Source organism: Miniopterus schreibersii (assembly GCF_964146895.1).
Source record: "Miniopterus schreibersii genome assembly, chromosome: 11".
Classification (NCBI taxonomy): Eukaryota; Metazoa; Chordata; class Mammalia; order Chiroptera; family Miniopteridae; genus Miniopterus; species Miniopterus schreibersii.
The window spans coordinates 14,673,533-14,684,850 of NC_138111.1; positions in this window are offsets into that span (position 1 = coordinate 14,673,533).

The following is an 11,318-nucleotide window of genomic DNA, read 5'->3' on the forward strand; positions in this document are numbered from 1 at the left end:
AGCTTTGGAAACTTACCTCTTGTTTATGCCCTATCACATGCCTCCCTCTAGCTAAATTCACCTTCTCCCCTAGAATGCCATCTCCTCATGGCCTCACATGTCTAAACCCTTCAAGGTGAGCTATAATAATTTTTTAAAATAGTCAGTAAGTTGAGCAGTGACTGTGTGCATGAGGGTACCCTCAGGGATTCTAAAGTAGCAAGCATTTGCTGAGTGGTTCATATATAAGCAGTTCTTTGTATCAGTTTTCATTGAATCTGCACAACATCCTGCAAGGCCCACCTCAGGAGATGAGTTAAGTAACTCGCCCAAGGTCCCTCAGCCAATAACGAGTGAAGGCAGGACGGGAACCAGGCAGCTCCCCACCAGCCACACTCTTCACTGCAGCACTATACCAGCTCCTGGGAGGTGGCAGGAACACTGTAAGAAAGCCATAAACATCTCCAAAGGCTAAACACAGTCACTGCATGACCCAGCAATTTCACCCCTAGATATACACCCAGGAGAAATGGAAACTTAGGTCCACACAGAAACGTGTGCACGAATGTTTAGAGCAGCTTTATTCGCAGTAGCCAAGTGGTGGAAACAACCAAAATGTTCATCAACAGGTGAGTGGATGAACAGATGGTGGTATATCTATACAGTGGAATATTACTCAGTCATAAAGAAATGGAGTACTGCCCTGGCCGGTGTGGCTCAGCTGGTTGGAGCGTTGTCCCGTGAACCAAAAGATGGCGGGTTCGATTCCCGATCAGGGCACATAGGCAGGTTGCAGATTTGATCCCCGGTCGGGATGCATACAGGAGACAACTGATCAATGTTTCTCTCTCTTCCTTTCTCTAAAATCAATAAAGTTCTTTAAAATAATAAAAAGAAATGGAGAACTGATCCACACTGCACCATGGCGGAACCTCGACAGCATCCTGCTCAGTGGAAGAAGCGGACACAAAGGTCCCTGCAGGACGTTGCTGGTGAGGGAGGCTCGCTTGTGGGCACACGTGGGGTCAGGGGTACAGGGTAATCTCTGCAACTTCTGCTTCATTTTGCTATGAACCTAAAACTGCTCTGAAAAATAAAGTCCTCTTTTTTTAAATCACTGTATTAGTTTTTTAGGGCTGCTGTGACAAAGTAGCACAGACTGGGGGACTTAACAAGAGAACTTTGCTCTCTTCCAATTCTGGAGGTTAGAAGTCTGAGACCGAGGAGGCACGGGGTTGGTGTCATCTGAGGCCTCTCTCCTTGGCTTGTCGATGGCCATCCTCTCCCGGAGTCCTGGGTTCATCAGGCAGGGAAATGAGTTCGTGATGCTGACCCGCCACCAGATGGACCAGTGCCTACCTGTGTCAGCAGCATCCTTCCCAAGGCTTCTTCATAATAAATGAACAGTAAACATTCCACTGAAATCCTTAAATGGATAGCAGTTTAATTATAACAACTTAATATTCAGAAGCAAAAGCTGCTTTTATACAATTACAGTAAGACAACTTCTAATTAACTTTGGAAACTTCCTTTTGCTTGGAAAATCTAATTAAAAATACTTAGGGAACTATTAACGTAACGCAAGATTCAGGAGGGTGTAAAAATAATATTGGGAAGGTATGAAAAAGAGACATAGAAAAGGTGTCAGTGGGGAATAGGGTCTCCTAAATTTCCCCAAGCATTCAACAGGACAGGAGCAGTTGAGCTCTTGAGACATCAAGGAGAGATTTGCCAACTGCGGCTCTGCGGGGTTCCTCTAAGAGTGGAGTCTGGCGAGAGTGCCCTTTCTTCTGCCTCTGGGAGTCCCGGTCTCTGATGTAGGGAACACAGAGGAGGGGGTGTGGTTAGACTGGAAGCCAGAGGAGTTTCAGAAAGTGACAGGATACCATAAAACTTAGCCTCTCATGAGAGGAGCAGCAGGGCGAATGTCGATGGATTTGCAACCTACCTACTCCCAGTGTGGGCAGGGGACGAGAGCGTGGCCCCAGCCACAGTGGCTCTCAGAGCGTGGTCCACAGCTCCCCAGCAGCTGCAGCACCCAAGGTTACACGTCAGCTGTATAATCCAGGATCGCAGCCCCACCTCAGACCTACTGCATCTAATGGGCATTTGAACACAATGCCCAGGTGATTTGAGGCTCACTGAAGTCTGGGAAGCGCTGATCTCGGCCACAGTGATCTCCAAGTGCTATCAGCCAATAACCTGCTTCGGAGTTCCTTGGGGAGTTTGTTTAGAAAGTGGGCCCCAGGCCTTGCCCCAAACCTAAAGAATCAGAGCCGCTGGAGGTGGGGCCCAGGAGCCTGCATTTCAGAGCAGCTCCCTGAAGGTGGTGCTGGTGGGCACTCGAGTGTGGGAGGCCCTGGCCTACTCCACAGAACCCCAAGCTTGAGAGCAGGACACCCGGCCTCCACCTGCTGGCGGAGGAGCCCCTCTTCCTCTGTGGGCCTCGGTTTCCTCATCTGTGAAATGAAGAGAGCAGTATCCACCTTGCAAGGTTGCTGAGTCTCAGCTAAGAAAGTGGATGGGGGCCCTAACGCGATGCTGAGAACATTGTCACCGTCAGCTGGAACCACTGCAGTCAGAGAGCCCAAGGTTCTAATCTGGTCCAGCCACTGACTTGCTTCAAGACCTTGGGCCGATCAGGCCACCCTCTCTGGTCTTGGTTTCTTGACTCTCTCAAAAGCCAAGGGAAAGTTATAAACTGTGCAGGATCATCGGAGATCTAGGTAATCTCCAAGATGCCCTAAGACGCTGGAATCTCATTTTACAGAACTGCCCTCTGGGTGGACCCACTTCCCAGGTGGACGCAGAGGCAGAGGGGTCTGTGACAAGGGTGGCTACAGCCCCATCCAGGGCTTTGAAAGGGAAGGGACTAGTCCTCTCAGTGTTTAGAAGTGAGCCTTTCCCAGTAAGCTCTTTCTGAAACTCTAAAATCAAAATGACAAAGAAAACAAGCAAAGTTGATTGGCAAGGGGCTCTGCATCCCCTGTCCCCCTGGCCTGGCGCCTGCCCGCAGGGATCCCAATGTAACTGGCTGACCCGCATTCCTGAACCCCAGGGTCTCTGCAGGGTGTGCGGGGCGGAGCAGTCAGGAGGAACTTCAGTGTTACACTGACCCCCTGTGGAAGTCAGGGGAGGCAGCCACTGCTCCCACCTGGAGCAGCCCCCTCCTGGCCGCACCCCATCCTCCCAACCTGGCCCAGCCAAGCAGCCCCGGGCCCTCACAGGGAGGGCCATGCCCTTCTGCCACCTCTAAGGCAGAGAGCACTGCATCGGGGGGAAGCCCCGTCAAGGTCAGACAGAGGACAAAGGGAGGGGGCATGGCTTCTGCTCCAGCCTGATGTCACCCACCTGCCAACCAACACCATCGCCTGCCTGGATACTGCTACAGTCTTCCCAGCCCCCAGAGTCTTCCTCCTCTGGGTGAAGCCCTTGTTCATTCATGGGAGCCCCAGCCCGGTGTGGCCTTCCCCATCAAGGCCTACTCTTTCCCCAGCCAGTCGTCAACCATGCAGCTGGCCCCTGCGTGGCAAACATGCTCTGAGTCATCACCAAGCTGAGGACGGTGGCCCTCTGCACTCCAGGGCAAGGAGAAGCCGCAGGAAGCAGATGACACTGTGTCATGTAAGGGGGACCGTGGAAGTACAGTGAGAGCTCGGGCAACTGACACCTGCTCCGTTTTCTCAGCTGCCAACTGGACGTGATGAAACTCATCAGGTGGATCTCTCAGGAGGAGCACGAGAAGGAGGGCCGGAGCCGGAGGAGGTGCCCGTGGGCTCCTTCCCCCTCCCTGGCAGGGCAGTCCCCCGAGCCCGTGGGCACACACACTCAAACAGCCCGGAGCACCGCCCCGGCCCTGCCTCGTTTCACCCTCCTGGGTTCACTCACTGCCCTCGTGAGAGGGACACACAACTAGCATTTAGAAGTCTCCCTCTTGCATGTACCGAGGGGATGCCACAGAGAGCGATGTTCTCTCCCTGAGACACAGGAGTGAGTGTCTCTCAGTCTCTCTCAGGAACAGCTATGGCTTCCCTGGGCAATGTAAACAAGTTGTGGGTGCTCCTTTCCCTCTTTGCTCTGGCTGCTGGGGAGCTCAGAGTCATGTATACATTTAATCATCCAGCCTATTTGTTTCCTAGTGCTAACTGAGAGGACACAGTGTGGAGGCCCTTGGCACAAATGCAGACAACTTCCCAGTAGACAGTTAAGGGGAGAAACTGCCCTTAGGTTTCTACAGACGTTGCTACACTTGTTTACTCCTAGGCCCGATTTCCTTACTATTTTCCCCCTCAATATAAAAACACACACATACCACCCGAAATTCCACCCCTCAGATATAAACATTCATATGAACATTTTGATGAACAGCCTTCCAGATGGGCATGAAATGCAAGTATGATTTTATTAAAATGGGATTCTATAATTGACTCAACTATATGTCACAGATAGCATTTCGTGTCAATGAATATAAATCCACATGACTACACAGTACAGCATAATATGGATTACCTTCATTTATTTAGCCAGACCCTATTTCAATGTGCTTAGGTTATTTCTCACGTTGGCAATTACAGAGCAAGCTGCTACGGAATTGCCAGTGCAGTTCTTTTTCCCACTTGTGTGCTATCTTCTGATGAAAAATTCTTAGCAATGATCTCTTACTTTTGGTTTTAATCTGACAGTATTCTTTACATTTTGTAAGGTTGGTAAATCCTTGGGGGAAAAAAAGAAAAATATTTATAAAAGAAAATAATGGCATATTTATCCATTTATCAAAACAATGGAATATTACGTAGCCATAAAAAGGAGTGAAGTACCGACATATACGACAATATGGACAAACTTTGAAAACATTATGCTAAGTGAAAGAAGTCAGGCACCGAAGACCACATATTGTGTGAGTCCATTGATATGAAGTGTCCACAATAGGGACATCTATAGAAACAGAAAGGGGATTAGTGGTTGCCTAGTGTCTGGGAGGGATGGGAGTTGGAAGGTGACAGCTAACAGGCAATGGGTTTGCTTTTGAGAAAATGAAAATGTTCAAAAATTGAAGGAGTGATGGTTATAAAACTCTGTGAATATCATTCAGCTGTGCCATTGAACTGTCACTTTAAACAGGTGACTTGTGTGGTATATATCTCAAGCAAGCTGTTACGAGAAATAAAATAGAATACTGCGAACAGATCCCTAGGAGCCTGAGAGGCGACAAGAGGCCTTTGGAGGACAGGAGGGCAACGAGTTGACGTCTGGGGCTCCTCGGCCCAAGGCAGAGCCCAGGAGGCAGTGTCTCAGCCCACCCACTGAGGCAGGGACAACAGTGGTGGAAGACTCCCTCAGAGTTTTGGGGGGACACAGGAGACATACCCAGGGCCTCTCTCCAGTCCAGACTGTGTCCCCAAGCCACATGCCCAAGCTGCTGGCTCCCACCAGCTATGAAGGTCAGTAACATGGACAGAGCCCTCTGCAGCACTCACATCACCAACCGTAGACAGCAAACCTACTCCCCTAAAATTTGCTAAGAAAAGCCAAGAAGCAACCCTGAAGAGAGGATGAGAGAAAGAGCCCTCAGGGTCCCCGCAGCCAGACATTTCTCTACAAACAGGAATAAACATATAACTGCCATTTCGCAGGCGCGCGCACTCACACACACACACACACACACACACACACAAATGGCATCATACATTGCAAGTTGTGCTGAAACTTGCTGTTTGCTCCACTCAACAATCTATCAGGAATGTCTTTCCAAGCCAGGATATTGATCTATTGACTTAAGGGCTAAAAAGTATTCCATTAGATGGGTGCCATGATTTATTGAACTTGGCCCCTTCTGATGGGCATTTGGGTAGCTTCTGATTGGCCATTCTTAAAAACAAACCTGCATGCCCATCTTTGGGCATTTCTCCTTCAACCTCTAGGTAAGTCATCCTGGGAAGCCACCATGTGTCTGGTGCCAAATACTTAAAATACGTTTATCTCATTTAAACCTCACCACATCTCTGCCAGATGTGACGGATGAAGACACAGAGACTGAGCATTTCGGGTCCTGGGCCTCTGCTCACACAGCCAATATGTGGCAGGGCCCGGATGAAGCCTGTGGGAGACTGATTGCACTGCTGCCTCCAAGTCTGGCTGCCTCCCTGTATCTCTCCTTTTGTATAGGCCCCTCCCACACTGACTCTGGACATGAACCTTATCACTTACTTCAGCCAGTGAGACAGATGCAAGCAGAAGCCTGATAAAGTATCTGCATGTTTCTGCTTCTCTCTCAAACCCCTGTTCTGCCATGAGAACAAGTCCAGGCTCATCGGCCAGGGAGTGAACAAATACATGAAGTGTCTCATCCAAGGCCACCCTAGACCAGCCAGCCCCCTGCCAGCTGACCTAAGATACATGTACAAGCCCTGCAAGATTAGCTGACTCAGCCCAAATCAGCAGAACAGCATAGGTGACCTGAGAGTCTTGAAAAATGAGAGTTTTTATTTTCAGCCATTAAGTTGTGGTATGATTTGTTATGCAGCAATAACTAACTGATACAAAGCCAAACTTTGACTCCAAATCCCTACTATCTCCAAGATCCCATGGCCTTTGTTAGGGGTCAAAGCCCTATGTTTAGTCCAGATGTAACACTGTGCTCACAGATCTGGAGGTCCTAGACTAAAGAAGATATGGCCCTGCCACTGCAAAACTGACAGTCCATTGAGAAAGAACCCAGCAATTATTACAGTTGAGGAAAGTGAGGCTAGAGATGATCCAGTGTCACTGAGCCTGGGAGCTGCAGAATAGGGACTTGGCCCCAGGCCCCTGTTCTTTCTTCACAGATGGGAACCTAGGGTTCAGAAGGGGCCATCTTCATGATCACACAGCATTTAAGTGGCAAAGAGAAACCCCAGGCCTCCTGACCTGAGTTTTGGGGGCCACTCAAACCTTCAAGCAGTATTTTTTTTTTTTAACTTACTGATTTTAGAGAGAGGGAGAGATCAATTTGTTGTTCCACTTATTAATGCATTCATTGGTTGATTTTTGTATGTACCCTGACTAGGGATCAAACCCTCAACCTTGGTGTATCAGGACAACGCTCTAACCAACTGAGCTACCTGGCCAGGGTCTCAAGCAGTCTTGAGGGTCAATAAAAGTCATGTCTGGGTCCCACCCCTGACTGCACCAGGCAGCACCCCAGAGGCAGGCTGTTCCCAATTTATTGAGTCAAGTTGAAGAGCTCCAGTTCAGTCTGAGGGCATTAACTGCTAATTTATATTTGAGGCCCTGTGTGCAGTTTTTTATGCATCCTTAAATACCAAAACATAATTACCAATCTCAATACATAATGTTTATTTCTTTCAGAACCGACATTTTAATTTTCCTAAGCAGGCGGGAAAAATGATATGCATAAAAATAATGACAAATATTAAAAGTCTCCCGAATAAGGGACCGAGATCACCCGCATAATCCTAAATTTAAATGCATTCACGATCACAGCCATATTAAAGGTCTGATAAGCCAAATTAGGTTCCATGTAAGCATAATTAATCTTCTTTTTCAATGGAGATATTACAAGGGCGTTAATTTGAATCCCAAAGGCCTTTGGGAAATTAAATTATATAGATAAAGCAAATATTTGACCTTTTGCAGATAATTACTATTTTTTTTTAAAAAATTACAATGCAATTGAACAGCAAGTAAACCTTGGGTATTCCAGGGCCCTGCGGAGATAAAGTTCTTTATAAACAGCGAGAGAAGAGGCAGGTAGTGCATTCTCTTTGGTCTCCCAGCTTTTCATTTCAAATTTGGAAACATAAAACTCCAGCCAGGGGCCCTAGTGTTTATTAACAAATAATTGAATGGAATTGGCCAGAGCTGATTATGTCATATTCGCAAATTATCCAGTATCATTTATAGGTCATTAAATTTCAAATGACACAGAGCAGTGGGGCTACAGCGATGATCCCAGAGCCACCCTTCAACAGGGCTGATGACTATCCAGGTAAATGCCTTGCCATAGGAATGGCACTCCTGTCACCTGCAAGCCAGGTTCCTGGGTCCCCAGGCAGGATGGGAAAGAGGAACCGACATCAGTGTCACGGCCCTTCCCCTTAAGCAACCTAGTGGCATCCAAGAATTAGCAGGGACCTGGAGCCAAGTCCTGGTCCTGTGGCTCCTGGGCTGAGTGACCCTCCACCATCTCTTGCCTCAGTTTCCTCAAGAGTAAGTGAGCAGAACCACACCAGCGGTCACGATCCCGGGAATACGAATGAGACCAAGATGCTGAGCGCCGATGCCCGAGGCGCTCTGGAGCCGGACAGACCTGTGTTTGCAGCCTGGTCCCACTCCACCTCTGCTGGTCTCCTGAGTTTCCCAGTCCGCACACTGGGTCTCTAGCACCCTCTCCATTTCCCAAGGTTCTTGTGAAGACTCAGTGACAGGGCTTATGAGGCACCTCGCGGAGGAAGCCGCCTGGAGGGTTAGCTGGATTTCCGAGCGCTGAAGTCGCTTCCCCGCGCTCCCAGCCAGAGGGCAGCCACGGTGCCCACCCCTCCCCAGCCGCAGAGCGGGGTCTGTGGGCCCAAAGCCACACTGCGAGGCCAGAACCTGCACGGTCCTCCTGAAGACTGTTCCTGCCGCTCCGGCGCCAATTCCTCTCCAGAAAGAGCTCCAGACACCCACTGCTGGCATTACCGAGTGCTAACCTGTGCTCCGTTCTAAGAGCTTCGCGTGGATAGTTTATTTCATCCATGAGGAAGGCCTGCTAATGTGCCCATCTCACAGATGAGAAAAGCGAGCCCCGAGAAGCTAAGGGCGCCCCTCTAGTGGCAGCAGAAGGGCTCACACCCACAGCCTGGCTCCGCAGCTAAAGGTCTTCACTCCCGCTGCCGCCACACACGCCGTACGAGAGGCCAGGCCTGGCCAGCCAGTGCCACCGCCCCGGCCTTGATCGCCCCAAGCTTTCTCAGTGGCCTGGCCACAAAGACAGGAGCCTGCTCCTCTCCAAAAGCAGAGGTCTTTACGTCCATTAACCCACTCCAGCAGATCCCCAGGGTCCCCAGCTGGCCAGGCCTGCAGCTAGAGGAGATCGTGACCATGTGACACAGAGGAGCCAGGTGGCAACAGTATAGAATGGGGTCTTTCTCAGTTTCCTTTTAAAACTGAGTTTGTTTGAAGCTACAGGGGACAGAAATGTTCAGAAGCTCAGACCTGAGTTCAGGTCTAACTAATGCTTCCACAAAAAAGCAGACTCGTGGAGAAAAGGCAAGACGGGGATAATGACGCTGTGCAATGGGGACAGAGCAGAGCGACCAGCTTTGCCTGGGGAAACTGATGGCTAGGCTTTCAGAGGGCACATTTTTAAAAAATATATGTTTCTATTGATTTCAGAGAGAGGAGACAGAGAGAGAGATAGAAATATCAATGATGAGAGAGTCATTGATCAGCTGCCTCCTCTATGCCCCTGCTGGCGATCGAGCCCACAACCCGGGCATGTGCCCTCACCTGGAATCGAACCGCAGTCTCCTGTATCATAGGTCGACGCTCAGCCGCTGAGCCACACCAGCTGGGCCAGAGGGGACATTTTGAGTGGGCTTTGAAGGATGAGTAGGAGGTCACTAGAAGGTGCAGGAGAGAAAGGACATTTCTAGCACAGGAAACAGAAAGAACAAAGAGAGGAAGATGCACGGAGCTTGTGCTGGGGTCTAGGCATTCTACGAAGGCCTGGTCATCACTCCTGATGTGACTCCCTCAGCCCAGAATGTTGCCACCAGGTGCTTGGCCTCACCCCTGGATCCACAGGGGCTGGTGGGATCACAGCCAAACAGAGGAAAGAGTTCTTCCAACAATGCTATTTGCCACCATGTTCTACACCCTGCCCGAGGCATCATTCAAAGACCTCACATCGGTTCTAGAGGAAAAGAGGATATTGACGCATGGAGATCAGATGATGAAGCTCCCGAAGCCTCGCCCTTCCCACAGCTCCCTGGAAGTGTTTGCAGTGGGAGACATTTAAAGGGCCAGAGACAAAGTCATTTTCCCCGTCATTGTCACACTGCAGTTTTCAGTTCTTCTGATTAGAGCAGAATTGAATCTGGGGGGCAAAACTGAATTTGCACCTCTCCCAGTCACACAATCTTCGAACACCGAACGTGCTCGTCCCAGTTAGCCTTCCCTGACCTGGAAGGAGAGGGGAGATATCCTGATTGACAAGAGGGGAGTGACCGCTCAGAGCATAGAGTTATTGGTGACTGATCAGCTGGGTCCCGAATAAAAGTCGAGGCCTTCCCAGGTCCCAGGAGGAGAGCCTTCCCTCCCAGGCAGGAGGTGAGCCTGGGGGAGGGGGTTCCACCTGCCGTGGCAACTTGGTGCCCCCACGATTTGAGGCAGTTCCCAGGCCTTTCAGGCTGGCAGAGTTATTTACACAGGTCATGGGTCAAGTAACTACTTGACTTTTGATTGTCAGATGGGCTCCACAGCCAAGAACAGAGCTCACATTAAACCTCAGATTGGCCTCAGACCTTCCCCAGGTCCCCTGCAGCCCATCTCCTACCCATGGTCCTCCTGCAACCTCTTTTCCCACTGGACACACCTTCCTGGCGGTTCAACCAGCCCCCTCAGCTTTGGTTACCATCCCCACCCCAGATCTCTCTCGTGAGCTCCAAACCCCAGGATCTAGCCAGCCCTCTGGGTATCTTCACTCGGATGTTCAAGATGCCTCCGACTCCACATGGCCCACTGGAAACTGACCTCTTCATTTACTGAGAGCACCAGGGCCAGTGAGAATGAATGAAAGCCCCACGCCGGGCACCGTGCTGTCTAAATACACGCACATTCCACTGAGCTCCCCAACAATCCTATAAGGAAGGGCTGGTATTAGCCCTGCAGGTGCAGACACAGTTTGCCTTTCTAGGCGTAAGATTCTTTGGAAGAATAGGTCATCCTTGGGCTACAACTCTCTCGACGCTGGTCTGTTGCTTTAAAGGATGTCTGAAGCCCCCGGCTTATTTCTTACTGGATCATCTTAGATGTTTTGCTTCCTTCTGCCCAGATCCTTGTATGTTATTTGCTTTTATCTTTTTTCTTATTCAACATATTAACCAAGATTTATCCAAGTGTTGGTCTCCCATTGGCTTAGGCAGGAAGGAGGGGTCTTTTTGACCTGCACAGTCTGTCTTTAATTTCCGCCTTGGTGCCAACTGTCCTGTTTGCTCCTCAAGAACCTCCATGAGCCCTGGCTGGTGTGGCTCAGTTGGCTGAGCATCATCTGTGCATTGAAACGTTGTGGGTTCAATTCCCGGTCAGGGCACAGGCATGGGTTGTGGGTTTGATCCCAGGTCAGGGTGTGTGGGGGA